Here is a 7,738-nt window from a genome sequence, read left to right as displayed (position 1 = left end):
TGCATGTTAATAGTTTGCTGTTCAAAGAACACCGACTTCAGCTGGGAGACAGAATGATGAGGGACTAGCTTGGAGTAGAGACGCTACTTCACGGACAGGGACACAATGTCTGTTACTGTCCATGTCTTGAAAGGTTATGAAGTTATATAAAATGATCTTATCAGAACCAGAATACTTATATAATGATGTTCTAAATCATCAACAAAACTCAAGCATTATGTAAAATTTCATTTGAGCACAGGTGCAACCTGTTTTTAACTGATGCAATACGATTATTTACCGAAAGATGCACCGGGTGCGAGCCATGATATTCTACGCTTAAAAGAACAACGCAAGTATTATATGGAAGCCGATTCTCAGATGCCTGCATTTACCATTGTTGTATATCAACCTTGTGTACGGAACAGTGCATCATTGTCATTTACCATTCAAGTACAACTTTCAAAATTAATTAACATATTTTGACACTTTGATTCTCCCAATATTGCCAGTTTTTTGTACATTTATTGTCGATTATCATATTGTCATAAGGTACCATCGATTTGCTCTCATATTTTGAACACATTAACCCACGCTGCAGGTTTGTTTATCTGGAGAAAAATCAGCACGTGTATGTTTATACTCCAGAAATACTGAGTGTGTTCGAGATTGTGTGATATATTAACAGCATGCAACAAACGCAGTTGTTGCCCATCCATTTGGTATTTTGCAAGTGATGAAAATCAGGAATGTTTTGTATGCTGCCTTAGCCAAACGTGTATATTTAAAAATCGTTTTCTTTCATATTGTTCGAGACAACACCAGGTCGAATGATGGCAGGTGTAATAAAATATATGTGTTTAATCTAAATTATAAAAATCAGAAGCACAACATATATGTGAATGATAAATAACAACTTCAGAGTTTTCTGGACCGGCGGAGCTAAAATACGTCTCATTTACTCAAGCCTACGACCGTACGTAGTCTCGTCGTTGACTGAACAGTACGTACCCACAGCGCGATTGCTGTTGAATGTATCGAACACCTGCCTTGTTAAAGACCACTACGGACACCTGCAGGTCGTCATATTGCTTCTCACGTGCACTTCCAGCTGTCACGTGACCTTATAACATTCCTAAGTAGTTATGTCATTACCAAAGCGTCATTAGTTGCGCATATTTCCTATCGTGAGAAAACTTATAAAATTAGTTTTCCCACACTTATAAGATGTATGAACATAGCGGTAAACCACTGCAATTAAATGTTAGACCTTTTAACATGTTCATTCATGACATTTTTTAAAAAACCCGCTGGGAATATCGACCCAACATGTCCGCTATGTAACACAGTAGTGACCAGCACTGGACGGCTCGGCTCCCGGTCTAAACCTTCTGCGTTGGCAATCACAGTGAATTCCGAGTCTGGTGACTTCTTTTCCAACGCTATTCCGTTATGTACGGAAAACTTTTGGGGCCATTTGGTTTTTTATTTTTATTTTGAAGTTGAAATTTCAAGATGGATAATAAGTTGAGTTTTAGAACAAAACCAAATTGCCCTTAAGGGCTTCCATACTTATGTGAATTGCAGACGATTGCATAGCGCTGTTTTCTGTTGTTCAGAACTTCTTAAAAACAAATTCGTCTAATAACCTCTTTCTATTTTATTAATATATTCCACCCAAATTATAATTGTGTAAATATTATGCATTTTTAGAAAATAGATTTTGTTCTGTTGGTCCCGAGGTTACAATGTTGAGGTTGGTGTTTTCAGACGTGCTTGTCTCCATCACAACCAGTTCCTGCTATCATATGTATTACAGATAAGTGGTCCAATTTAGCATAAACTGCATGTCGAATACAATATTACCTTCATACGTTTCTGTTTAAGTAATGTAGTCCGTCTGCAAAAAAGTGGGTTTGTTGTTACGTCCCTCGGCCCTATATTGGGAATCAAACCCAAACATTTGACGTGACGGCGAACACTTTAACCACTGGGCTACCGGGCACCGTTTCTGTCTCTAACACACTCCAATATAACAGCTCAGCGGAAAACACGAGCAAAGCAACTCGGATGCGCTAACACATCGACGGGAATACAAACTGCTACAGCTGAATTGTATCTAATTTTTACAGGAAGTTCAAAGCCCCCGTGGCCAACTCATCCTCCCTGCCCCCTTCCCCGACCCCAGCAAGTAACGTAACACCGTGTTTACATGAATTTTATATCCCAACACTGCAGACATCAAAGGGGTCAGGGCGTTTAGCTGTGCAAAATGCTCCAATTTCTTCTTATTATAGTGATCCATTTAAGCCCATTCTGTCATGGAATTTAACACACAGCAGATGGGGGGAAGAGGTTCGGTGCGCGGGCGTTTATGCTAGTTTGTGACGTTCTGGTTACAGGGAACCATAGACGTTCACCTAAGGTCAGGACGAATCCATTATTTGTTAAAAACCGTTTACCCTTTTTAAAATAAAAATGCGACATAAAAGACTCAAGTTTTTGTGGTAAAATGAGGATCCAACACTCCCCACAAGTATTTCTCCACAAGGCTATCTTAGCACTAGGACTCTCTAAAGACGACGTACATAACATGAGCTTCGATCCTCTTAGCACTAAGATCCTCTATGGACGGGGTCCAGGAGTTGAAGCGACTCTACTTTTTTTCATTTTTTTTTTCAATGGTCTTCACACATTGTACGCATGTGGGGAATCGAACCCTGGTGTTGTGTGTGATACGAGCGAACGCTTTGAGCACTATCTTACCCAACCGCCCCATAACAGGCACCATACATCAAATACATCAATAATATTTTAAAAAATATATTTAACTATTTATGTACAATCAGGCGCGGGACAGTAACGCCAGTCTGTTTGAGGGATATTTATATTTTTTATTAAGACTTGTGCAAGTCTACCCGTTGAAAGGAGAGATTCGAGAACTAAACCACATTAATTTTCTTTATAATCGAAACAAATAGTTTGCCATCAGATTATAGGCCTATTTTACAAAAATGTCATTGGACATCCTTATTTTCGACCCAAAAGATTTATTGTAGGTAACCGAATCGTTTAACTTTTTCTGTGAAACATGTGTATATTGCTTTGAAGCTGTAATCAAAATATGATCTGTCTTAAACGTTAATTGAAGTCGCACCTGTCAAGATCTGGCTGGTGCACCTGTACCAGCACCAGTCGAGTCGAGCTATAGGATCGAGCTTTGTGTTGTACACTGTGAGTATGTAGGCACGACTGTAGCGCACGCGGTGCACGAAATCTGCGTGGTTGAAAAGTGACACGACTCACAGGCAATACAGCAGAAAAAACGCTTTGGTTGTACGTTATGCCAGCCAGCCAGAGAACAGAAATATTTACTCTTACAATGCTAACATCGATTCATGGATTTGTTTTTAATATTTCAGAGTAAAGCGTAGAGTACTAGAGAGAAAACATTCTACGACGTTAATTATTTGAAGGTTAGTGTTGTCAACAGAAGAACTTGTGGTGGATTCCTGGTGGACGCTGAGTGACTTACTGAGTGATCAACCCATCCATAATACAGTTTTCACAAGCCTTGATTTACAAGGTGGGCTAAAGTTACCCTGAAATCCTTCCAAGGGACATGGTCATCTTCCGACGGAGACGTTTCAATGTCATCGGAATAAGCCGTACGATGTACAGTAGGGGAGACCGGGGTCAATTGTAACACGGGGCAATTGTAACAAGGGCGGTTACTCTAACAGTTTTCGCTCAAGCATAGTGTAGGTGAGTAGAGTTATTTCCCTTTGCTCTCCTGCGGTACACATACAGGCGTTTTTCAGCTGCTCGCTCATGGCGAGATACAGTTGACGAAAAATCGTTTTTCACATAGGAAAGTATTTTTTTCACAAAACGTAATAAAACGTTCTTGATGCAGTAAATGTTGCTTGGAATGAAATTAACTGTTCAAGCGTATTACTGAGGTATTACGACATATTTTGAAGTAGAAATATTTGAGAAGCCCAAGGTTGTTAACATGTGAAGTGGCATGAAACATAGCTACTACACTGTGTTACAATTGCCCCCATTTAATTTTCCCTTGTGTTATGATGATGAAGCAAATTATGATGTCGGTTTTATGTTAGTTCTCTACTAGTTTCATCATAGTAGGACATTTTCAGTCTTATGTTGATAGTATCAGCCCTCGGGTGAAAGTTTTTGATGTTAGTCTTTCTATCATATTTAGGGCATAAAAAACAATAATTTTAAACCAAAAACATGTAAAATGTAACTTTGTAACGACATGATAGTGAATTTTAAATGACACTGAGGTTTAAAGCCAAGATGCCAATGTACTAGATAGTACCGATTAACTTTGTGAGCGGTCGACTAGTATCAAATTACAAGAAGTTAAGTAAAAAGTGTTACAATTGACCCCGGTCTCCCCTACCACGGATATATTATAACTTTGAAACGAAAACGCCACACTGGTATGATATAACAACTCACAATAATTGTCCTTACCGTTATGTAACACTACTCGCAACGAAACTAAGACACAAGAATACAATGAACTGACCTTGCGGGCCGACCTTCTATCAGACGAACACGGGTAAAAGGTTACGGCAGAGCCATACGCTGGATGACGTGTTTAACCCCTTGTATGCAGAGTATTCTGGCGTACATTTTAGTAAGATCTGAATAAATATACAGAAACGTAGAATAGATTTCCTATCCGATGGTGTAAACTCAAGTGCAAATAGTAGGCGGTTTGAAATATAGACACTGATAAGTCACACCGGCGTGAACATAAGGGGCCATAACTCCGCTATGTTTAAGGGCCTATTCGATTATGCTAAACCGGTTTTGGTTTTTTGAAAACCATGCACTCGATTATGTCGAAACCTAAAACTGGGTTCTGAAACTTCTAAACCATCTCCGAGGCAGGTTTCGCGTTCTCTCACAACAAACATGGCGGAAACGAAAGGAAAAGACAGGTAAGCAAACAGTCATTGTTCTGAGAACAAGGAAAACATTATTTAAAACCCCAGTCTATTGAACATGACTATTATATGTAACTTGTATACATACAATTACTTGTGACAGTATAATTACATATAAGCAAATATTTACCTCCAAAAGCATCTCATCTCTTTATTATTTGTTAATTCTCTGATAACATGACAAAAAATATTACCTTCGGCAATGCTGTCATCCAATTCGTTCCACATATATAGTAGCTGAGGCATTTTTGGGGTATCCATTTTGAAACCAGATGGTGAAACCATCCACTCGTTTATAAACTATAAACTGGTTTCACTTTGAAACCATGTATCCGAAACTAGACACTCGTTTATAACGGGAGAAACCAGTTCCAGAAACCAAAACCAGTTTCGCAATAATCGAACAGGTCCTAACACTAGGCCATTATAACTCCGGTCACTTAGAGAGAAATTGCTGTGAAATACGGACACTATATTTTCGTGATGTTCTGTTCACGGTGAACCATACTATTCCAATACATAGATCCCCACTGTGACCGTGTACGTTTTGGTTGTATAACAATTTATAAGAAATGATGACATCGTATCACATGAGAAAGCACTTAATAGCTAATTGGATATTCTAAATATATTTCGTAATGTGTCAAAAGATGGCAACATTTACAATGTAGCCAATTTGAAACGTTAGTTTCATCACTTTAGCTTTGTCTAAGATAATAGTGGATGGTATCAAGATTTTCCCGCCAGAATTTGAAACTGTGAAGTGTATTTGTTAGTCTGTCTCACAGTCCCTGAACCACATTATTTTCCCTACTGCCAAGCCCTCTCTGTAGTCTGTCTCACAGTCCCTGAACCACATTATGTTCCCTACTGCCAAACCCTCTCTGTAGTCAGTCTCACAGTCCCTGAACCACATTATTTTCCCTACTGCCAAGCCCTCTCTGTAGTCTGTCTCACAGTCCCTGAACCACATTATTTTCCCTACTGCCAAGCCCCTCCTCTCTGTAGTCTGTCTCACAGTCCCTGAACCACATTATTTTCCCTACTGCCAAGCCCTCTCTGTAGTCTGTCTCACAGTCCCTGAACCACATTATTTTCCCTACTGCCAAGCCCTCTCTGTAGTCTGTCTCACAGTCCCTGAACCACATTATTTTCCCTACTGCCAAGCCCTCTCTGTAGTCTGTCTCACAGTCCCTGAACCACATTATTTTCCCTACTGCCAAGCCCTCTCTGTAGTCTGTCTCACAGTCCCTGAACCACATTATTTTCCCTACTGCCAAGCCCTCTGTAGTCTGTCTCACAGTCCCTGAACCACATTATTTTCCCTACTGCCAAACCCTCTCTGTAGTCTGTCTCACAGTCCCTGAACCACATTATTTTCCCTCCTGCCAAGCCCTCTCTGTAGTCAGTCTCACAGTCCCTGAACCACATTATTTTCCCTACTGCCAAGCCCTCTCTGTAGTCTGTCTCACAGTCCCTGAACCACATTATGTTCCCTACTGCCAAACCCTCTCTGTAGTCTGTCTCACAGTCCCTGAACCACATTATTTTCCCTACTGCCAAGCCCTCTCTGTAGTCTGTCTCACAGTCCCTGAACAACATTATTTTCCCTACTGCCAAACCCTCTCTGTAGTCTGTCTCACAGTGCCTGAACCACATTATTTTCCCTACTGCCAAGCCCTCTCTGTAGTCTGTCTCACAGTCCCTGAACCACATTATTTTCCCTACTGCCAAGCCCTCTGTAGTCAGTCTCACAGTCCCTGAACCACATTATTTTCCCTACTGCCGAGCCCTCTCTGTAGTCTGTCTCACAGTCCCTGAACCACATTATTTTCCCTACTGCCAAACCCTCTCTGTAGTCTGTCTCACAGTCCCTGAACCACATTATTTTCCCTACTGCCAAGCCCCCTCTCTGTAGTCTGTCTCACAGTCCCTGAACCACATTATGTTCCCTACTACCAAACCCTCTCTGTAGTCTGTCTCACAGTGCCTGAACCACATTATTTTCCCTACTGCCAAGCCCTCTCTGTAGTCTGTCTCACAGTCCCTGAACAACATTATTTTCCCTACTGCCAAACCCTCTCTGTACTCTGTCTCACAGTCCCTGAACCACATTATTTTCCCTACTGCCAAGCCCTCTCTGTAGTCTGTCTCACAGTCCCTGAACCACATTATTTTCCCTACTGCCAAGCCCTCTCTGTAGTCAGTCTCACAGTCCCTGAACCACATTATTTTCCCTACTGCCGAGCCCTCTCTGTAGTCTGTCTCACAGTCCCTGAACCACATTATTTTCCCTACCGCCAAACCCTCTCTGTAGTCTGTCTCACAGTCCCTGAACCACATTATTTTCCCTACTGCCAAGCCCTCTCTGTAGTCTGTCTCACAGTCCCTGAACAACATTATTTTCCCTACTGCCAAGCCCTCTCTGTAGTCTGTCTCAGTCCCTGAACCACATTATTTTCCCTACTGTCAAGCCCTCTCTGTAGTCTGTCTCACAGTCCCTGAACCACATTATTTTCCCTACTACCAAGCCCTCTCTGCAGTGCTAAAGCCCTAAATAAAGCAAGTCTAGATTTCCTCAGGTTCAAAAATCTCTGGTCTCCCTGGGGCTCCTTTTCAATATAAATGGGCTTGTTTGTTACTATGAAAATTATATATATTCAGAGACTAAGCGTTAGTCTATGTATTTGTATGTGCAATACATATTGAATTTTATTGGACTCCAAAGTGAGGGTTGAAGAGGAAAGACATATAAGTCTCTCTGGCATCAAGGGACA

The sequence above is a fragment of the Haliotis rubra genome, unplaced genomic scaffold (assembly GCF_003918875.1).
Source record: "Haliotis rubra isolate DU_JTF1 unplaced genomic scaffold, ASM391887v1 Scf222, whole genome shotgun sequence".
Lineage (NCBI taxonomy): Eukaryota > Metazoa > Mollusca > Gastropoda > Lepetellida > Haliotidae > Haliotis > Haliotis rubra.
Note: the sequence above shows the minus strand (reverse complement) of the source record.